At 39.9% G+C, this 24,078-nt stretch overlaps 1 protein-coding gene and 1 long non-coding RNA gene across 2 annotated transcripts in view; both read right to left on the reverse strand.

Moving 5' to 3' along the window:
• The window catches only part of LOC122886426 (xenotropic and polytropic retrovirus receptor 1 homolog), a 58,804-nt gene that overhangs the window by 30,423 nt on the left and 4,303 nt on the right, over positions 1-24,078 (reverse strand). The window lies entirely within an intron of this gene.
• On the reverse strand, positions 16,588-21,989 carry LOC122886446. The gene is made up of 3 exons (XR_006380350.1): positions 20,806-21,989; positions 20,153-20,215; positions 16,588-19,900 (listed from the first exon to the last, which is right to left on the reverse strand). It is a non-coding gene; the product is annotated as an uncharacterized LOC122886446 (long non-coding RNA).

The following is a 24,078-nucleotide window of genomic DNA, read 5'->3' on the forward strand; positions in this document are numbered from 1 at the left end:
TCTCACATGCAAACAGCATTTTCAGATTTACCTGCCTTAGTGTGGAGGTAGTCTAAGCTGAAAACATTACTTGCCTTATTGGAATGAATGTACTTGGAATGAATGCACACTGGACCTAACTTACTAATACAAATGCTTAATTCATAATGTGGTGACCTTTACAGGACAACACGGTCCAAAAAAAGACGATGGGCCATAACTGCAAATTTAATTGTAATTGCCAATTGTTTTTACAATGTTGTCAACATGTGTTGACATTGCACTGATGCATTTGTATCATTTTGACTTTCTTGCTCTCCCTCCATCCTGTAATAATGCAGTGCTGAAGATGCAGCCAGTGAGTCTCCTTCATACCCTGTGTTAGTACATCTGCAGTGTATGCTGCAGCTTGTCTCTGCTGTGGAGAGGGCAAGTAGACGACAGTCCTTCAGTCTCAGTAAGTACTAACTGGACAGCAGGACAGTCACCCTCTTTCATCCACTCTCCCTCAAGGGTTAGATAGCAGAGTGATCAGTTAGTCAGTCAGTGTTTCAGAATGCCAGCAGAGCACAAGACCACAATGGCCTCACTGTGTGCCAGCCTGCCTGCCTGCCATTCAATTGCTGCAGAGCTGGCTTCTGCAGCAAACAGCAGAGCAAGTCAAGGTCATGCTAAAGCCCACACAGCCAGCCTATACTCAGTGTTTCACCAGTAAAGTTGCATCAATGTAAACAACAACAACACAGACAACAGCAAAACACAGGGAAAAACTACAGCAAAGATGTCCCTGCCTTTCTAGATTTAGAGTACAATGGGCCTGTTAGTTGAGTTTGTGTAAATTCCAAAAACTACAGTCAGCTATAAATATAAGAGCAAAGGATCATATTAGTGTTGTTCTGATATTCCTGTGACAAACGGGACAAATAGGGACTGCAGAAACTTTTTTTTTTTACCCAAACAGAGAAACCTGCAGATACACATATATAATGTACCGTATGGATGTGTAGTAACAGCAAATCATTGTGTTTCACTGACATTGACTAGAGCTATAACCTGAGGAAAGAATCCAGGATCAAATCCAAAACTGTTTGCCATTGTAAACTGAGAGATTAAGCACTCAGCAGGTAGGGGAGATAGAGAGTTTTTAAAATACTACAAGATAAGGTCTACTGCTGAGAGCCCCATTTATTTCAGCTAACATTCCCATCAGCTCCTCTGTCCTCACTATATTTTCCTTCACCACCAAGAATAACAGCTCCTTTTCGCAAAAATACGTATGACCAGAGTAGAAACTAAATCCCAAGTCAGGTCTCCTGTTTCTTTCTAATACCACTTTTCCACAAGGGAAGCTGTGTGAGAAACAGACATCCAGTCAGACAGGGAATTACAAAAATGAGCAATCATATTTGTATATATTATGTATATATTATAAATTAAACTATGGCGAATACAGTGCATCCGGAAAGTATTCACAGCGCGTCACTTTTTCCACATTTTGTTATGTTAAAGCCTTATTCCAAAGTGGATTAAATTCATTATTTTCCTCAAAATTCTTAAAACAATACCTCATAATGACAATTTGAAAGAAGTTTGTTTGAAAAAAAAAATCACATGTACATAAGTATTCATAGCCTTTTTTCAATACTTTGTTGAAGCACCTTTGGCACCAATTACAGCCTCAAGTCTTGTAGTCTGAGTCTTGAGTATGATGCTACAAGCTTGGCACACCTATTTTTGGGCAGTTTCTCCCAGTCATCTTTGCAGGACCTCTTAAGCTCCATCAGGTTGGATGGGCAGCGTCAGTGCACAGCCATTTTCAGATCTCTCCAGAGATGTTCAATCAGGTTCAAGTCTGGGCTCTGGCTGGGCCACTCAAGGACATTCACAGAGTTGTCCCGTAGCAACTCCTTTGTTATCTTGGCTGTGTGCTTAGGGTCGTTGTCCTGTTGGAAGATGAACCTTCGCCCCAGTCTGAGGTCCAGAGCGCTCAGGAGCAGGTTTTCATCAAGGATGTCTCTGTACATTGCTGCATTCATCCTTACTTCGATCCTGACCAGTCTCCCAGTTCCTGCCGCTGAAATGGTATGGATGGTATTGGCCAGGTGATGAGCGGTGCCTGGTTTCCTCCAGTCATGACGCTTGCCATTCAGGCCAAAGAGTTCAATCTTTGTTTCATCAAACCAGAGAATTTTGTTTCTCATGGTCTGAAAGTCCTTCAGGTGCCTTTTGGCAAACTCATAAATGGGTGATGGAGGCCACTGTGCTCACTGGGACCTTCAATGCTGCAGAAATTTTTCTGTACCCTTCCCCAGATCTGTGCCTCGATACAAACCTGTCTCAGAGGTCTACAGACAATTCCTTGAACTTCATGGCTTGGTTTGTGCTCTGACATGCACTGTTAACTGTGGGATCTTATATAGACAGGTGTGTGCCTTTCCAAATCATGTCCAATCAACTGAATTTACCACAAGTCGACTCCAATCAAGTTGTAGAAACGTCTCAAGTATGATCAATGGAAACAGGATGCACCTGAGCTCAATATTGAGTGTCATGGCAAAGGCTGTGAATACTTACAGTATGTACATGTGATTTTTTTCGTTTTTTTATTTTTAATAAATTTGCAAAGATTTCAAACAAACTTCTTTCACGTTGTCATTATGGGGTATTGTTTGTAGAATTTTGAGGAACATAATGAATTTAATCCATTTTGGAAAAAGGCTGTAAAATAACAAAATGTGGAAATAGTGAAGCGCTGTGAATACTTTCCGGATGCACTGTATCAATGCTTTTAATGTCCTTGTCAATTAAATAGAGAGACACAGACTGAAGTCACACACACAAACTGAATAAATAGCATAAAAGTTAACGGTTAAACAATAAAAAAAATGTAATCAAAATTGTGGTTTGACATAACTTACATTATTTACAATGTCTTAAGAAGCTATAAGTTTAGAAATGAAAGTTTTACACCACTGTTGATTTCACTAGATGAGTGTCACTGGCAAATTTACTCAGCTTTAGCCAATTACCGTCAATTCCTTCAGTTAGCCAAACTAAAAAACAAACTCTTGGCTGTAGTCTGGTTAATGTGCTCTGTGGCTACATTTGAGCTCAGTGACAAGATGCTTTCTTCGTGAAAGAAACACCACTACGTATCATTTAAATGTTGGGAAGATAGAAAGTGGACTGTGTCTTTTTTCTGTTCAAATAAACAGTTCTACCTCTAGCTTAGTCATTTTACACAGGTAGTTAGCAGTTAGCTTAAGTTAGCAGATAAACATGTAGAGCTGTAATAGTAATATTCACATCAGTCATTATGTGACACCTAAATATACCACTACTTCAATATCTTTCTAAATTAGATAACTATATCAATATAATTTATCGACAGAAAACTACTTTAAAAGTACTTAAAAGTTTACTTTTCTCCAATAACAACCAACTGCATCATCAACTGCAGATTTTTTTAATGACCAGTAGAGCTGAGATACGTTTGTGATCAGTATAGTCACATCTTTTTTAAAAGCTATGTAGACCCCAAATACAGGCCTGGAGTTTAATTTATTGAAAATAATCACAATTTAAATCCAAATCAAAATGGTCAGTGGTCTGCAATGGTCAGTTTAAATTTGTTTTCCACAACTAAAAAGTGTATTTATTTTCTATAGGGAATCTCTTCTGAAGCCATCACTGCTGGTTGCAACCTAAGTAAAAGGGAGTAAGCTTGGAGTAGGCATGCACATCTTGGCAGCTTTTAGGGTACAGAAACAAAAGCAGCGGAGGGTTAGAGATCAAAAAGTTTGCGGTCTGTTAGTTGAATTCTTGTCGGCAGGACAAACATGGACTATAAGTACTAATGATGATGGATTCATTGAGACTGAGACCGACCCACCAGAAATAAAGTAGTATCAGGTACAAGGCCTGACATATGGAAGGATAAGTACCAACTGAAAGCAAAAAGATTAGTTTTCAGCTTAGATTTAAAGGCCTCAACAGAGTCAGACTGTCTGAGGTCAGCAGGAAGATTATTTCAGAGAAAAGGGACACGACAGGAAAAGGCCATGCAGCCAGCTAACTTATTTTTTAACTCTGGGGACACATAGGAGCCCAGTATTCTGAGAGCGGGGAGCACGGGACGGGATATAAGGTTTAATGAGATCAGAAAGATAAGAATTACAATTTTATAAGTCATCAGAAGCACCATAAAGTCCAATCTGACATGGATAGGGAGCCAATGAAGTGAAGCTTAAATTGGTGAAATATGGTCAAATTTTCTGGTTTAGTTAAGATTCTAGCTGCAGCATTCTGAACCATTTGAAGACTTTTAGTAGTAGTGTGCGGTAGGCCAGACAACAAAACATTACAGTAATCAAATCTAGAAATCTATGAAACAAAGGCATAAATTTTGATCTCTTCATCAGCCAAGGACAGAAAAGACCTATTTTAGCTATGTTGCGTAAATGGAAAAGGCGATCTTGGTGTTTTCTTTAATGTACTGATCAAAAGAGAGAATGGGATAGGATCGAGCGTAACACCAAGATTCTTAGCTGTCAAACTTTGAGAGATCACACAGTTGTCGAGTTACTGTTGGCAGGGCCAATGACCAGCATCTCAGTTTTATTGGAATTTAGGAGCAGGAAATTACGTGATATCCAGGATTTCACAGCAGATAAACAGGCCTCTGGATTTCTAATTTGAGCATCATCATCTGCCTTTCCACTCACATACAGCTGAGTATCATCAGCGTAGCAGTGAAAATTAATTCCAAAACTGCATATAATTTGGCCATGAGGTGTAATATATGAGAAAAGCAGAGGGTCAAGAACAGAACCATGAGGGTACTCCATATTTCACATCAGAAAATAATGATGTAATGTTATTGTAAGAAACACATTGTGTTCTTCCAGAGAGATAAGATTTTAACCAATGCGAGAGCCAGGCCAGAGACGCCCAAGTAGTTTGAGACGAATATGCCGTAATCAATGGTATCAAAAGCTGCACTGAGGTCCAGTAACAGAAGTACCAAAGTGGAATTAGAATAAATTATAAGCAAAATGTCATTTACCACTTTAGTCAGTGCAGTTACTTATGTGAGCCGAAAGTTGCTAAGACCCAACTCTTTCTAATACTTTTGAAAAGAATGGAAGGTTAGACAGGTCTATAGTTATTGAGAGATCCTGGATCAAGGTGTGCTTTCTTAAGTCTTAAAGCTAGTTGGGACAGTACCAGTTGTAAGTGATAAATTAACAATATTCAGCATTGTAGGTCTCAGAGATGGCCAGAGATCTTTAAAAAGTTTAACTGGAAGAGAGTGACGGAGACAGGTAGTTGGTTTTGAAACCAGTTTAGACAATGTCTCAGGAGAGATAGTTTCAAAATTTGTAAGAACTGAAACTAGATGGGATTCAGCATGTGAGTATTGTACAATTGATTCAGCAGAGGTAGCTGGAGATGTGTCTTTTTTACTACAGAAAAAAATCTAAAACGTCATGAGCCGTAAAAGATGAGCAGCTGACAGACGGCTGCATTTGAATAAGTTTAGCTACAGTATCAAAAAAGAAATCTGGGACTGTGCTTATTGTTAATGATTAAAGGTTCTGTAAATGAGATTGTGAACATTGATACAGCAGCAAACAACTATTTGCTATGTAAAGATATAGTCGAGTAATGGCGTCCTGAGCAGAGGATGACGTTACACCCCCTCTGCCTGTGTTGTTATACAGCCGCACGAACCGCGCGAGCATGTTAGTGCATGTGAGTCCCTTGCGTGAAACTGTTCGTCTGTGAGGAGAGCGCTGAGAGTGCTGTTATTAAGTCACTAGTACAATGTTTAACAGGCTCCGTTGCTTACGAGAAGGAGCCGAGACTGTAGGCAGTTGTTCATTAAGTGCCATTGAAGTTGCTGGGCCAATGTGGCAAGTTGTAAAAACATTGATGCCAACATTAGGACAGGCTAGTGTCGCTTCAAATTTTATTAGAAAGTGGTCAGACACTGCGGATGAGACAGAAGAAACATCCAGGGCAGACACCTCTATCCCACGGGAGAGAATCAAGTCCAGGGTGTTACCATTTGTTAATGTGCAAAATGAAAACAACCAAAAGTATCAGTAAGTGCCTTAAAGGCTTTACTTAAAGGGTCAAAGGCCTTAATTAAATGAATAATCACCAATAGTCACCAATAACTAAGATCTTATCAGAGTGAGTAATAAGATCTGAGATAAAAATCACCAAATTCTTCTAAAAATTGTGAGTTAGGGCCCAGTGGGAGGTTAAGTTGAAAATAGACTTGAAGATTAAAACAACACCACAAGTAGATAATGTCTTGATTGGAACAACACACCTTTTGTTATTACCTCTGCCAAGGAGGTTATATTTTCGGTGCTGTGTCTATGTGTCTGTCAGCAGGATTACGGAAAAACTACTGGCCCGATTTTCATGATACTTGGTGGAAGGGTGTAGCATGGGCCAAGGGAGAACCCATTACATTACACAAATTATTTTTCACTTTCATTAACACTGCAAGATAGGTCAATTGTAATAATGGTGTCTATGGCAAAGTGAACTGAATTCATTGCGCATGTGCCAACCCGTCATAATTAAAGTAATTGGTGTGCTGCGACTAAACATACAACTGAACATAACAGCCACCACAGGGGCAACTGTGGCTTAGTGATAGAGAGGGTCGTCCACCAATCGGAAATTCGGTGGTTCAATCTTGGCTTTCCCCAGCCCACATGTCGAAGTGTCCTTGGGCAAGACACTGAACCCCAAATTGCTTGCTTCGGTGTGTGAATGTGTGTGAATGATTAGTTACTTTGATGAGCAGTTCTGCCATCTGCTGGTGTGTAAATCGGGTGAATGTGATATGCAGTTGAAGTGCTTTGAGTAGTGAGAAAGACTAGAAAGGCGCTATAAAAGTACAGTCCATTTACCACCTCAAACATCACTGTAGAAGACTTGACTATTGGCCTTGGTAGAGGCCTGAGCTCCCCAGAAAGAAGGCCAGTTATCCACAAAATCAAAGCCCTGCTCCCTACTATAACGAGCAAGCCAGCAGTTCAGTGAAGTCAGCCTACTGTACATCTCATCATTACCCTGCACGATTAAAGGACCAGAGACAATTAATTGACAGGTCAGCCAACTCATCTTTCTGGCCAACTCTAACGTCCTGGCTAGGCTATCTTTTGTGATCTCTGACTGCCTCATCCTGACGTTATTGGTGGCGACATGGACTACAATTTTGCTAAAGCTATTGGTGGTGTGTGCCTGGGTCCCCTGCTTCTCTCTGCGTGATGCCAGCACCCTCAGATTAGCCTCTATGTCGGAAGCTCTGGCCCTGGGTAAACAGCAAACAGTGGCTAGTGTCGCTAGTCTAACACTGCGGGTAATGGAGTCCCCCATTACTAGAGTGCATTGTTTAACCTTGTTGTTGTTTAACCCGGAGGCAGAAGAGGCACGCAGGCCAACAGGGCTGCCAAGGGATGAATACCGGTTTGCAGTCGGGAGGGGTGACTGCAAAGCAAGCCACACAACTGGTTGCATGATCTTGCGAGCCTTCCCACAAGACTCAACAGGGATAAACTCCGCCTCTACTGCCTATGAGGCTAGGCTAACACTCTCACTAGGTCTGTGGCTGCGTCTATCTGGAGTGCCTGTCTCATTTCAGCTAGCATCTAAAGTAATGCTAGCTGAAATGAGCTCCTCTAACTCACGGACACGTCTCTCTAGCAGAAACACCCTACCTGCAACGACAGGTAGGGTGTTTCGAAACGACAGAAGATTAGGAGAGTGAAGAGATCAGGACAGAAATCTAGGAGGAGAAAGAATAAACAGCTGTTCTCAATCTCAGGCAAAGTTACAATGTGTGTCACAGGAAGCAGCCTCAGGAAGCAGCAGGAAGCCTAGAATTAATGGCATGTTTGCTAGCTTCCTCCAATTATCTGAATTATTTGATTTACCAAGGCATAATCTTTTACCTACAAATAAGACACTGGATTAGAAGTCAGTCATTGGGATCATTACCTAATATACCTGAGGAATCCCCATTGGAAATTCGGTTGTTTGATACCAGACTTACTTCTACAAAAGGGCCTAACATCTTCCATATACAACACCCTTATTAAAGAGTAACTAAATCCTCAAACCACTTTTTTCAGCTGAAAACCAATGCATATGGGTATTTAGTAGTATTGTTGATGGATTCAGTTCCAAATCTTGACATTTTAGTATTTGAATTCTACATATTGTGTTATAACTATGCATAGCGACTCCCCTCTACTGGTAGAAACCTGGCTATTGCAATTGAGTTTTGGCTGATCTGGTGGCAGGTGACATATATGGCGGCAGCTTTCCTCACCAACCAACGCCCCCTCCTATAAAACCAACGTCTCCCGACTCTGCAGACTGTGGAGAGGAGTATTAGTGAAGAATGGATTGAGTGAATTGCGTGGATTGAGTATAGTGATTGAGTTGTTAGATTGTACTGTTAGCATAGATTATTTACTGACAAACACTCACAATAACAGCATGGCTACGGCTATGTAGAGCCACTCCCCCACAGAAAACATCCGTTCCTCGAATGGCCACTTGAGGCTGGCTCCAAAAGCAAGTCAGTCTATATAGAGCCCCATGTTAAACTTCACAGCAGAAATAAATATTCACAGCCTGGTACAAAAAATGGATTTGGTCTCTATAGCTAATTTCCCCCTTCATGACAACTGTGAAGGAGGTGAATTTTTTTTATCACTCATTTAAATTATATTAAGGCTTATGCATAATTAAGGACTTTGCCGCTTTGAGTGACAGGTGATTGCCCTCTCACGTGGCTAGCCGCTGGATGGTTCACCAACCAGGTTTCATTCGGCCTGCCTCAGATCCACCTCTTTGCCCATTTTTTGGATTAGCCAGAGTCAGGCACTGCCAAGATGGCGACGGCCGGAGCCGCCGGGAGCTGCCCACTTTGACCTTCATACCGTCTCTTCAGAAACCTATTGGTGACGTCATGGACACTACATCCATGTTTTATATAGTCTAGGTCCCTCACCCTGTGTCATACGCTATGTAGCCACAAGGCCACGTCTACTACAGTTGTTGCTCCCTCACTCCTCTGTTGCATTTTTAAAATATGCTGGGAGGAAGGGTTCTAGCCAAATTTGAGGGTGTGGTTGCACTTTAATAACCTCCCAGCATACCCTCCCAGAAAGTAGGCTTGGGCGGTATATGTTTTTTTCATACCTGTACCAAATGTAATTTGTTTTACATTTGAAGCTTTTTGAATAAAAGCTTCGAATGTCTGTCGTCATATTTTATGACATCAGCACCCTTAAAAAAAACAAAAAAACATGAAAAAATCCTTGAACAAAATCTCGAACAGTTTGAATAAAGTGATTAATCGGATTAAATGAGTTATGGTGGGCTGTTATCATTTTTACCATATAGCTCAACCCTAACCTCAATACAGAATCTCTGCATCAGTTTAATAGAAAGAAGAGCATCTGTATTTTTGACGGTATTGAAAATCATAATCTAAATACCCTGGTATACCTTGATACCACCCACGCCTACTAGAAAGATTACAGACTGTATTGATATCCACCAAACACAGACAAATTCAATTTAACATCTTACACAGAACATATTAAAGCCTACTTTTCATAGACTAAACAAGCTTAATGGTCTCTGCTATGTGTCAGAGGTGTAGAATGCTTACCATGACTCCACATGCTCTGGAGATGTCCGATTCTAGAGGCTTTTTGGAAATGTTATTGCAACAATGTCTGAAATCTCATATTGACTTTGATCCTAAAGTTTGGATACTGGGTGATGTCAGCTCACTTAACATGACTCATCATGATAAGTATTTGATTTGATCCTGCTTGCAAGCACTGCATCAAAAAAAATGTATACTTAAAATCTGAAAAATCCCCAGCGCAGAAACACTGGATCAATGAATTTGTGTCCTATAGTTCTCCTGAGAAAATACTGTATTCTTTCTGGAAAAAACCTTACCGTAGTACTGTTAGACCCTAATGATTGACTTATATACGCATTTAGGTTTATTATTTCTGAACCTTATTATTATTTTTATTTATCACATTGTTGTATTTCTACCTTTATTAATACTAAAATATTTTGAATTATGGAACAAATGGGGTGTGTGTGTGTGTTATGATGATCAAAGCTTGTTTTGTTGCTCTACAAGTAATGAAAAATGACTGGATGTATTTGGCTGTGTGTTATATTGGCCCTAACGTCTAAACACACAGCCAGATAGAACATGGTCTCTTTGAATATGACAATAATTTATGGTGACAGAGTGCTTTGTTTGCCAACCTGATGTCATGCTATGATCAGCAGCAAACACACACACAAATACACATACAGATACATTTGGGTTATAACTGCAAAACTTCATGCTTTCCCACACTTCTCCCGAGGCCCATAGAACATAAGTGCATGTGTGTGTGAATATGTGTTTATGTGTGTGTAGTCAGTAGGCTGGCTCAGCATGTGCTAAGGCACAAGTTTCCAAAACAAAACACACGCAGCTCAACAGGAAGGATTGCAGTTCTGCTTATCCTCACAGATTACCCTACTTCTGTCCTTTTCCCCTTCTCCACCTCTCTCTCTCTCTCTCTCTCTCACACACACACTCCCTCTCTCTCGGGTCTTAGCCTCTTGTTGGCCTTGTAACTCAGTCGAGGGCATTTTCTCTTCTCTCTCACACACCTCTACCTTGATCCAGACACATAACTTGTGGCTATCACCTCAGGCAGACTGTTGCACCATGACAGTTGACCACAAATCTGTGGGACTGACTGTGTGTGAGGTGCCATCCTTCTTTTTGTTTACTTTATCATCTCTTTCTAATGTTTTCCTCAATCCCTCATGTCCTGTAATTTTTTCTTCCCTTTTCCTGCCTTTTCTCCTTTTTTTCTCCTCCCTTTATCCATTTATTTACATTATAATATTACCCCTAACCATCTCACTTCTCTCTCTCTCACTTACTCCTTTGCCTAATCTCTTTTATACATTCCTTTCCCTCTCTCTCAGCCCCTCTCTCCTTTCCCTACCCACGAGGAGACAAACACTTTATATCTTGACATCAACATTATATGAGTCAAAACTGGATTATGATTGTATTTGTCTCCTGTAGAAACTTCAGATCTCTAGGTTTTTCCTTATTTTTGTGTTACTGGTGGCTCGCACAGCTCATATACAAAGTGCCTCATTAAGGTGGTGCAAAATAATCTGAAGGAAGCTGTGTTTTTAAATATCAAGCCTACAAGGGCATTATAGCAGAAAGCAAAGAGTGCCCCCAAAATCCTAATGACTGAAGGTTTTGGAGATTTGTTTGTTGCAGGACAGTGATGTCACACTTTGTGACGCACAAATGACGCAAACTAAAAGCTAAACCAGCGGTTTCACTCAGTATTACAATCTGACTGAGCACCTCTTTAAACTTTGTGGGGAATTAACCGATTATTATTTTCTTATAGGTTAAATATATTACTAAAAATATAGACCGGATTTAATCTCATGTTATGTAAACATACATACAAACAATAGCTTCATTTTAGGTATTGTTGATAGTTTGTGTATTAAAAGACCTGAAAATCAGAATGCATTTAACAATGCAGGTTCTTCACCCCTTTTGGATTTTGGTGCTAAGTGTTGAATTTGGATGATTGACTGTACCTTTAGGGAGTTTAGCATTTTGAAATTCTGAATTAATTTATGTCAATTAATATACAAAAAATAACAGCTAAGTGCTCCAAAACCAGAAATTCTATCTACAGAGGTATCAGCTTTAAGTATAAAATTATCATATGTTCTTGAGTTATGAGTTTATGCCTGCAACTAACAAGTCTTTTTATCATCGATTAATTTGCCAATTACACTCTCCATTAATACTATAATATATCAGAAAATAGAGAAAAATGTCCCATCATAATATCCTTAAAGCCAAGATGATGTCTTCAGATTGCTTGTTTTGTCCTAACAACAAACCCAGATATTCAGTTTACTTTCATATGAGAATAAGAAAAGCAGCAAAAAAAAGAAGCTAGAGATTAATTAATTTCAGTTAATCTGAAAATGTTCAGGGGATTGAAATGTAGAAATATTTCTATGCTTATTGCAAATATATCAAATGTTTAATCCTTTTCTGATTCCTTTCAGCTAGGCTGCCGGACCCTCTTGGAATTGCCAAAGTTATTATTATTATTATTCCTAGGAAATCCCATGGATGAAAATAAACAAAATTATGCACATAGGTCCAGTCCTATGCCAAACTTCCTTAACAGACAAAATTTATAACAATTCAGCCATACATGCTACCACTGTGCAACTTTCACCAAAATGTAAGCCTAGTTGAGCAGAAATCTTCACATGCTTTGAGCTAGCAGGAATTATGAAGCACATCACTCTGTTTTTTCTCAGAAAACTGTAATTAAACCTATCTCCTCCGACATTTATTACTCAATCGACATCAAACTTGCCACAATGCAACGATCCATCCAGATTTTTGAATTATGAAAAATTGAGCCCACAGTGAATGTTTTAAACAGCTACTGCAAATTCTCACTAAATAAATCTCCCATGTTTATGAAAAAAACCCACAAAATTTTGATGTCATAGTAGATGTAGTGTATTTTGAATTCTATCCACATGTAAACCATTGCAGTCAATGGAAATAGAGTATCTTTAAACATCAGTTTGACATTTACAGAGCAGTCAATCTTTGTAAGAATAAATTACAGACATCTCTATGTTGTCTAGATGAAGTCCACAAACTCAGTATTTTGTCTTGATAACTGAATATTTGACACTAGTTTGAAATCTGCCTTTAAGCCGTTATCACAAGCCTGGTGGTTGCATAAGTCTTAGTGTGAAGCCACCTCCGATTTTCCTGTTTCTGTGGGTAGTTCAACGTGATCACGACGTGTCATTGGTGACAAAGGTTGTGTGTCAAGACCCGGGTGATGTACAATGAACATCTTATATCAGTAGACATCAACCCTGCTCCTGGAGAGCTACTGCCATGTACGTTTTAGGTATCTCCCCATTTTAACACACCTGATTCTAATTTTTAACTCATTATCCAGCCCTTGACAAACTTCAGATGCTTCCTCTCACATGTTTTGCTCAACTAACGCCAAACTAAAAAATGACTTCTAGCTTGGCAGGTAGCTCAGCAAGATCATGACTTGACAGCTCCTTTCTGTGTGCACTGTGCATGTTCTCCCAGCGTCTGTGTGGGGCACAGCGGCTACTATTTTATCTTTCATCACAACGATCGCAAGGTAAGCAGTAGAAATACAACATTCACGGTACAAAGTAATCCACCAAAAATGTGCACTGGCATGTATTTGATTGCCTTGCTGGATAGCGTCGTGTTAAGTTGCAGCAAAAGTTGTGCCTAGTTCGACTTTTTTGCTGGACTACCCTGTGTTGGCACCCCTGCTGCGCCAGCGGCTCCATTAAAACTATTGTCTGTCTGAACGCGGCCTCGTGTGGACAAAACTTAAGACGAATGTGGACCAGAAAGGTAATCGTTTTTGTCATGGTGACTGAAACTGTAGCTTAAATCTGTAAGTGTGGTCCACTGCTGTAAATAAACCTAGAAGTAATCATACTCTTTTCTAAATATTTGTCACAGGTAAAAATCTACTTAAAGCTCTGTTAGCACAAAGATCTGATTTATCTCATATAAGGATAAATCAAAAAAAGAGGTTGAAATACCAGTTTATCCACAGACAGTAGCCTCAATTGTCTGTCATGCAGAACTATTTCAAGACAATTTTACCATCTGAAAGACTTCTGAATGTCTTGCTCTTACTATGCTACTGCTACTGGTCTCTGAAGCAACATGTACAGTATAATTAATACATATTCACTGGGAGCTGCTGAAGGGCATTCTGGGGAATGCAGGACGTCACTAACTGCAGCAGACAGTGACAAAGCTAGAGGAGGGAAATGGTACCTGGATGTCTTAATAAGGCTGGGCTCACAGGACAGGGGACAGCTATGGGAACTCAAATGAGACCAGGCAAGTGATCTGAGCATGTGTGTGTCGGTTTGCACGAAGAGTGAGTATGTGAACTTCTAATACCAGTCAGGTGGTAGCCAATGCCATCAGCACTCAATCCTGGTCTTTCACATCCCTCTGACCTCTTTATCCATTTCCTCTCTTCCTTATCGCTTTCTCAATGTCAGTGTCATGACATTATTTCTCTCATTCTCCATATGTTTCCCTTTGGTCCTAGAAAGAGTTTATATATGGGGATTATGACAATAAAGCCTTTAGAAATGTCAGATTCTCTGCTCTTCCCTTTTTTAATCCCTCTCTTCTGTCTCCACAGTTATTCTCAACTTCCTTCTATGGACATTTTCTTTACTCTGTCAACACTCAACTGTGTGTCTGTCTACATCTGGCCATCTATATTCCCCCACATTTTACTGCATCCTCCACATCTCTCTGTTCTCTGACCCCATTTCTTTTCCACTCCTCCTCCTCTACTATCTTTTATCTTTTGCTTTCCATCCTAATCAGATAATAAGACCAGCAGAATCAGCAGCTGTCTTCCATAACTAGATTCTGCTGAAGGCAGCATTACCAAGAACCAACAACTGGACTAAAATACACAGAAAAAAAACAGGGCTGCTTCTTTTGAAGTCTGCATTTCAAGACCAAATATGTCCTAACAGGTCGATAAGGCCTGTCCCATTCTGAGGGATCCTCAAATACAGCCAATTAATGTGGCATTTCCTAGCCCGAATTTGGAGAAAATAATCAGTGGGTATGCTTTGTGGCCCTGTGACTATCCAACAATCCACTACATGCCGGTCAATTGTTCCATGTTACACTCATCAAGTCATTAAGTGGGCAAATATCACATGGCCATGTCATATTTGCCAGGTGTCAGTGTTTAGATGTTCATCCGTCACTTGTGAATATACTGTACCATATTACCTGGGCAAAACAAAAAGCCATTGCCAGGTGTAAATAGTGGAAGCCAAGCATGAACTCCACTGTTTGTTCTTGTTAGCAGCCCAACAGGTTGTTAATCACAGGGTCTTACAGATAAATGGAAGTTATACTGATGTGTTTTCCACTACTCTAGTTCACAGTTTGTAAGTTATCCATCATGTGTTGAAGTGAAATGTCAAAGTTCATACTGTAAAATCAGATTTTATGGAAGTGGCTTGAGTTTACTACTTGGACAATATATCATTTGAAATTTTTTGATGGTATTGCTAAATCCAATACTTGTAGCAGCTGTGCAAGAACTTTGCCTCAACAAGTGCATGCATCAGCAATCTAACTTCCCATGAACTAAGGCTGCTGTGGCGTGGAGTTTCCACCACTGATGCTGTGCACAGACCTCGACAGCAGCATTATGTTGAAAAAGACAAGAATTAGGAACTTAGTTATAAAAGCGAAAAACAAAACTTCAGGCCAATGACATATACAGTGGTGTGAAAAAGTTTGTCCGCTTCCTGATTTATTACTTTTGTCACACTTTAATATTTAAATTTGTTTGATCTGAAACATTTGTCAAAGATAACACAAGTTAACACAAAATGCAGTTTTTAAATGAAGGTTGTTATTAAGGGAAAACAAAATCCAAACCTACATGGCCCTGTGTGAAATAGTGATTGCCTCCACCTGTTAAAACATAACTTAACTGTGGTTTATCAAACCTGAGTTCAATTTCTCTAGCCACACCCAGGCCTGATTACTGCCACACCTGTTCTCAATCAAGAAATCACTCAAATAGGACCTGTCTGACAAAGTGAAGTAGACCAAAAGATCTTCAAAAGCTAGACATCATACCGAGATCCAAAGAAACTCAGGAACAAATGAGAAAGAAAGTAACTGAGATCTATCAGTCTGGAAAAGGTTATAAAGCCATTTCTATAGCTTTGGGACTCCAACGAACCACAGTGAGAGCCATTATCCACAAATGGCAAAAACATGGAACAGTGGTGAACCTTCCCAGGAGTGGCCGGCCGACCAAAATTACCCCAAGAGCGCAGCGACGACTCATCCAAGAGGTCACAAAAGTCCCCACAACAACATCCAAAGAACTGCAGGCCTCACTTGCCTCAGTTAAGGTCAGTGTTCATGACTCCACCATAAGAAAGAGACTGGGCAAAAAGGCCTGCATGGCAGAGTTCCAAGATGAAAACCACTGCTGAGCAAAAAGAACATTAAGGCTCGTCTCATTTTTGCCAGAAAACATCTTGATCCCCAAGACTTTTGGGAAAATACTCTGTGGACTGACGAGACAAAAGTTGAACTTTTTGGAAGGTGTGTGTCCCATTACATCTGGCATAAAAGTAACACCGCATTTCAGAAAAAGAACATCATACCAACAGTAAAATATGGTGGTGGTAGTGTGATGGTCTGGGGCTGTTTTGCTGCTTCAGGACCTGGAAGACTTGCTGTGATAAATGGAACCATGAATTTTGCTGTCTACCAAAAACTCCTGAAGGAGAATGTCCGGCCATCTGTTTGTGACCTCAAGCTGAAGCGAACTTGGGTTCTGCAGCAGGACAATGATCCAAAACACACCAGCAAGTCCACCTCTGAATGGCTGAAGAAGAACAAAATGAAGACCTTGGAGTGGTCTAGTCAAAGTCCTGACCTGAATCCTATTGAGATGCTGTGGCATGACCTGACACTGAGTAACACCAGCTCAAACACAGTGGAAATTGCAATTTCATTCTCGCCTGAAATAAAAAAACACTTTTGAGTGTAGACAGCTACCTGTGGCATTTAGGCCTAGAAACTCAATGGAGCCACAGCCAAAGCCCTGTCCAAATTCATGTTGAAAGTAAATGGAAAAACCACAAAAAATTTGTATTTAGCAATGTTTTTGTAGGGCAATATCCCAAAAGCAATCTCCGGGGCTGAAAATGAAGCCAACCCGAAGTGCCAAAAACTGCCGTTCTTCGAATGGCCACTTGAGGCTGGCTCCAAAAGGGAGTCAATCCCCAAAGACCCCCACGTTAAAATGCCCAACTTTACAGCAGAAATAAACATGTACAGCATGGTACAATTAATGGTTTTGGTCTCTATAGTAAATTTCTCCCTTCATGACAGCTGTGAGAGGGGTGAATTTTTTTTTTTTATAACTCACCTGTTTAAATTATATTAAGGTTTAAAGTTCAGCATAATTAAAGGTGTGGCCACTTTGAGTGACAGCCGGTGCTGTCACCGCTAACGGTCTGCTAGCCACCAGTCACCTCAGCGAGTCACTGAACTTGACCTCTCGGCCGTGTTTGTGCCTTTTGGAGACTTTTTCATGAAAATATCTGAAGAATAATATGGCTTGCTGTGGGGTTAATTGTACAAACAATCTGTCCAAGAAGTCGGTGCTCTAGTTTTTTTGGAGAGTGAAATTCTAGTGTTTTGTTTATATGTTAGCAATAATTAGCAGGTGTCTGCGCTCATCATACATGGCTTGTTGGCTTATTAGCCAGCTAATGAATTAGCCTTTGGTTAGCCTTCAAGCAAGTTGCCCAGCTGTGCTAACGATGCTAACTTAACTTGTTAATGTTACACTTACCATACAGGCAATGTAACATTAATGTAATGCTAATGCTAGACTTGGCTAGGTACTGTAACTGTGGTCAGGGAGGGGAGCTGCTGCAGTCACCGATTAGAATAAGTAGCTGCACGTGAGCCTGATGAGGACTGGAGGGACAGACTACGAAGTGTTGAAAAGGAGAGAGTTGAGGTGGGTATGCTGTTCTGGGGAGTGGCGCTTGGTGTGGATGGCCAAGCCTACCAGAGCACTCATTGCTTGGGGCAGGTGCAGTTCGCATGCCTTAGGGCTGCCTGCGGTGACAGGTAGCTGGGCTGTAGGGCGAGGTTCCTGAGGTTCACCTGTTTCACAAGACATTAAGATTTTGCCAAATTATGACACTGGGTTCATATTCATAGGTTTAATCATTATAATTACTGTTACACATCTATTCATGTATTTCAAGTGTACTTAAGTCATACAAAACAACTTTAATATTGATGTTTTCATGAATGCAAGATATAATTTTAATTCGGTAAATGGACTGTACTTGTATAGCGCCTTTCTAGTCTTTCCGACTACTCAAAGTGCTTCACACTACATATCACATTCACCCCATTCATACACATTCATACAAAGAAACTAACTGATCAGTCACACACACCAAAGGCACAGCCCTCGGGAGCAAGGTTCAGTGTCTTGCCCAAGGACACTTCGATATGCGGGTTGGGGGAAGCCAGGATCGAACTGCCGACCTTCCGATTGGGGGACGGCCGCTCTACCACAGCTGCCCCAATTTGTTAAATTGTTGCTTGTGTAGTGGTACATTTTTGTATAATAAAATGGATCAGACTGAATATTCTTTAGAGTAAAAGCACATTCTTAAAAGCTGTCATTCATCAGTTTCCTATGTTTATTGGAAAATGATGAGAGGGTGATCTAAACTTTTAACAAAATAATAGTTAATAATTAAATTAAATTAAAATATTAAGATGGTATTTATAGGTTTACATTTTGCATAGATCTTAGCAGAAAGAAAAAAATGAGAAGAATGTTATGTGCTGGTTTTGTTAGGACAATTCTTTAAGACACATGTAGAACATTCACTGAAAAACTATACTCTTGTGAAAACAATTATCTACACACTGAATAGTTCTGCAGCCCTCCTAGGAGGTGTCATTCATTTGCGATCTCTGAGAAGATCTTGTGGGTATTGCACAGGTATTGTGAGGCAAAAAGAAAAAAACATGGCTGATCGAATGCACCTATTTGTCACAGATCAGCTGATTGTTTCTTTTTACCTCACTAAAAGCCTCACAATACCTGTGTATTTGCCTGAGGAAGACGTTCTCAGTTTGCAGCGTTGCAAATAAATGATACCTCCTAGGGGGATTCATAACTACTCAGTGTGCAGGTAAGTCAGATTAAAAGGTAAAATCTAACATTTTCAGGCAGTAATAAAGATAAAAGGAGTGCAAATATAAATAGATTTATTCAAATGTGAACCATGTTTTTTTTTATAAAAAGGACAAAACACAAAAAGATGGACAATATTTAAAACTAAATGTAAAGGTAAACACTTTTATTCAAATAAAATCAACAGACTGGGCCTGTGCAAGAGGTAACTGCTATGCCCAGAGAGCTGCAGAGTCCATGGGGTGGTAGGGGGAAAAGGGGATAAAGGGTGGGATTGTAGGAATGAGGAAGAACAGAGGTGGGAACGTTGTTACGGCTACAGATGTTATTTTTTAACAACCATAATGAACAGAAAAAAAACTAAACATTAGCCACGACGGTCTGGGCTATGTTTAGGTGTAACAAAATGGGTCCTAAAAGACACATTAAAAAGCAGTGACACTGCCAACTGTAAGCAGTTCACTGCATTTGGAGGTCGTCTTTAAGGCAATTAGCTACTGCATTTAAAAACATATAATTTCCTCTAGGTGAAATGAACTCCATCTTTCAAAAACAGCCCAAGACGGTCATTTCTAATGTAAGGTTGCTCAATCATAACACCATTTAAGCTAGGAACAAATGTAGCTATAACACTGCTGACAAATTTCCTGGCCTTGTCAAGCTTCACCAGATTGGCACTAGCCTTCCACCAGCACCTTTTGGGTCACAGACAAAATCATGATCTTCATGCCAGGGTGCTGGAGGTGAAGCTGGTGCAGGTCCTCCTTCATCATGTTGACCAGCATGACGCTACTGACCTCCCTCATGTCGTTGCCACCACAGCGGATGATGCTGCTCTTCCTCGCAGGGACTGGGAAAAGAAGGCAAGGCCTTTTCTCTGCAGTCCACCCCACCCAAAACCAACAGACAGACGTCCAGCATACTGAGGTTGCTTCCCAAGGTCTCTGCAGCTCTCTCACAAATGATCCACACTGTGATTATGGAAGAAAAATACATTAGTGTAATAAATGCTTCAAGTAATGAAAAATATAAAGTTAACTATAAAGCGTGGCTCAGTTTCTCATGTTTACAGTAGTATTATGTCACATCTGTAGGAGAAAATGGAACAAAGGAGCAACACTTCAAAATATAGGTGACAGTCTAACATTTTCTGTTGTTGTCCTTTGAAGACAGACAATGCAAAATCAGCTGTCTAAAATCAAGTAGCCAAGACTGGTACTTACAGTTTATACTGTGTGTAGCAGGCATGGTGGAAGCCTCACAGGTGGCCATGACCTCAACAAGGACTGAAAGAAAGAAACATTTTGTAACAAATATAAAAGTGCCTTTCTTTCTCAACAGTCATATCTCGCACAGCGCTGTGAGAGCAATACACAATTCATAATAGCGGTGTGGGGAATTTCAATCTATCTGTAATGCATCCACACTGAGAATTGAACTGCAGACTTTCGAATTTCTTGTTTGGTATAAGTTCTTAATAGACTAAAATAAAAGTGGGAATAATAATAATTATGACTATGCAAGCACATGTAGGTAACATAAAGTTAGCTTACTAACGTTAACTTATTAAAAGTAACAATATAATCAAGTGACATCCAATTAAAACACTCACAACAAAAATTATGTGAAAATCTAAATTTATAAATAAAAACTGATTTGCTTCTGATTTGTTCGTTAGACATGTATTAAGTACACATTACACTAATTCACAGTAACGATGACCACATTTCTGCAAGTATAGATAAAATCTAGTGTTGCATATTACCATAATTATATATTGAAAAAACATAAACATGTGTAGTATAATCTCAATAACAGATAAATCATTACTTCAAGTTTTGTTGTATAGTTTCAGGTTTCAGGTTTCATTGCTTACCTGAAAGAGTAAGCTGGGACGACAACTAGGTACCATCCATAGACCGCCAACCGCATACCACAGGGTTAGCCGGCTAGCAACGCAGAGTGGCATATAGCCTAGCTTCTTAGCCTTAGCTAGCTTGGTAAATTCAAGCTAGGTGGGTGTGTTTCAGCAACCAGGCACCTCAGTTCTACCCACGCTCCACCTCTTTGCCCAGTTTTGGTTATCCGGGAGTTGGGCCAAGATGCCGACGGCCGGCGCCACCTATGGGTGATGTTATGGACACTATGTCCATGTTTTACACAGTCTATAGTAATATCCAGGCGGATTTCCAAATGGCCATTTGGAGCCACCTAATGGACACCTGGTAACCAAATTACATTATGGGTCTTTAGAAGGAAATAATAAAGAAGATAAGATATTGAAGGGATACAATTTTGCCTTGTTGACACCAAAGTCAGTATTATCACATAAGTTTCTTAAGCAACTTAAATTCATTAATTTAAGACATTTTAACTTCCTGGAAAATTCAAAATCTTGAATGAGAAATAACGAAAATTGTCCAACCTGAAAAGGACTTGAGATTTAAATGAGCTGAGGTTGGTTTTCTGACATGAACTGAAAATATCTCTCTTTCTCTCTCCCTCACCCCCCTCACACTTCTCCTGACCTCCTCCTTCTCTAACTGCAAAACATCACTGTTGGTGACTCTGTGGCAACTCAGCACTAAGTTCACACACATGAACAAAATGTTAGGCTGAATTACCACAGAGTGCCCTGAAGATTTCTTATACACAGTTAATAAAGTGGTAGTGAAACACAGACTTCTAAAACAGCCCCACTGAGTAGAAACATTTCATGACTCTAGCAACAACTGGAAATGCAGTATTAATAGAGGTATTTGGTGGTGATTATGATTTTACACTCTGTTCATGTGAAGACATTAAAAGCAGACACCTTTAATGCCATTTTAGCTTCAGGTATAAGTTGCTTAGTTGGATTTCTTATATTGAAACAACAATCGAATGTATGTTTCCATTTTGTCTTACAGGTGTAATGCTGTCCATCTACTCTACTACTTTTTGTGTCTTCCTTTTTCGATTGCCAGTTTGTGGTCACTGAGCCTGTACTTGGTTAGGATCTGTCTCTGCTTTCTTTCTATCTATCTATCTATCTATCTATCTATCTATCTATCTATCTCTCTCTCTCTCTCTCTCTCTCTCTCTTTTTCCTTGCCACTGTCGCCAAGTGCTCGCTCATGGTGGGATTTGTTGGGTCTCTGTAAATAATATTATAAAGAGTACAGTCTAGACCTGCTCTATAGGAAAAGTGCAATGAGAGAACTTCTGTTATGGCGCAATATAAATAAAACTGAATTGGATACTCTCCTTTATCAAAGTGGCTCTCTGTCTTCGGAATTTTGAAAACTTTCCTGAGTGTAAACAAGTGTAAAAATAATACCACTGCACACAAGTGTATATAAGTGCGTTGTTGATTAAACCTTTTATATAATGTAATAAATCAACCATCAACTGTAAGGAGAAGCTATTCTTTGATTCAGATATATATATACCCGAATATATTAAGACGGTTTAAGAAATTGAATTCAGGTTGCTATCACTGACAAAGTCATTTGTATTACAAACACTAAAATATACAAATACCATAGTGTTCAGTTATTGTCAGTTAAGTACAACACTTGAGCATCAGTATAGTGCTTTACAATACTGAAAAAACAGCCGTCCTGTCCCATATCTAAGATTGGACTTGGACTGTGGCAGCAATGAAAAAAATAAAGGCAAGAAACAGGTATTGCCAGTGTTGCAGTACTGTGATTACCACAGCAGCATTGCCACTGTAATTGGATAGCTATAGTAGCAGGAGAGTTGTGAGTATCGCTGTCTGGAGCTGGTGTTCTGGCTCTGGGAAACGTCTCATCCTCTTTGGATGTTAGCTTCACAGCAGCAACTGTAGCGACGGTTTGCTAACTGCATTACTTGCTGTGTCGTCGTTTGCTCTATATTATGGCACCCCACCCTTCAATCAGCAAATATTTTAATAATCGATTAATCATTTGTCAAAAAATGTCAAACATTTGCTGGTTCAAGCTTCTCATATATGACGGATTGCTGCTTGTCTTTGTCATTTATGATAGCAAATGAAATATCTTTGGGTTTTGGACTGTTGGTCAGACAAAACAAACAATGAGAAGATGTCACTTTGGGCTCTGGGAAATTGTACTGGAAATTTTTACCCTTTTTTGTGCATCTTGTCCATCTTTCTCACACCTCTCTTCAAGTCCTGTCCTTCCTGCTAACACTCCCCTGCTAACCCTAACACACAAACATCTTTTTTCATTTTTACTTAAATATCCCAGAACCTGACTGAGTGCTACAGACAAGCAGTCATCCAGCAGATTTCTTTAGCCAGTCAATGAAGTCTGCTGAGTCATACAGATGACCATCAGCCCTTTTTATTCTTATACTTCCTGTCTAGCAGTCACGCTAGGAATCTGTCAGGTTAAATAAAGCTGCTTCCATCATAGATTTTTATTGGGAAACGCAGCCAGTCTGTCAGTCAGTAAACAAAGGCTGAGTATCTCACACATTTCTGCAGATAAAACTAAAAAAAAAAGTTGCACACTGTTATAATGTCAATACTCTGAGCTAAAGACAGGAGCTGTAATAAAACATGGCATGCTTGAAACAACCCAGGCCAGCATGAAAACAAAGGAGCTGACATTCTTTGGTTCAGCACACATCACACCATAACAGCTCAGGGTACACCTCTGTTTATCTAACTGTCCTGCTAAGTGTCTGACCCAAACACAGCTACCGTGAGAAACATGACATGCATGTAACAGCCCTGGTCAGCATGGCTCTGCAAACCTCACTGGCCTGGGTCCCACATCTTCACAGGACTAACACTAACTGGGCCAAGGGCCAGATTTACAGCTGGGTGGAACAACAAGCTACATCTGGTCTGCATCCAAACACTGCAAGAGCAAGAAGAAACCAGAGTCCATGTGAAACTGCTGTGGAAGTGAGAAACAGAAAAGTGCACAAGAAGAATTATACGTATCCCTCTCAATGCTACAAAAGATATATTAGGCTGGATATCACCTGCATACACTGATCTACAATGTGTTTGTCCAGGATAGCATTCTCGGGTTGCATGAAATAATTACTCACGTAATCAATTAGTCGACCGACAACAGAAAATCGTAATGAGATAACTTCTGTTATGAATAGGCACTATATAAATAAAAAATGGGGTTTTGGACTGTTGGTC

Source organism: Siniperca chuatsi, linkage group LG13 (genome assembly GCF_020085105.1).
Source record: "Siniperca chuatsi isolate FFG_IHB_CAS linkage group LG13, ASM2008510v1, whole genome shotgun sequence".
Taxonomy (NCBI): Eukaryota; Metazoa; Chordata; class Actinopteri; order Centrarchiformes; family Sinipercidae; genus Siniperca; species Siniperca chuatsi.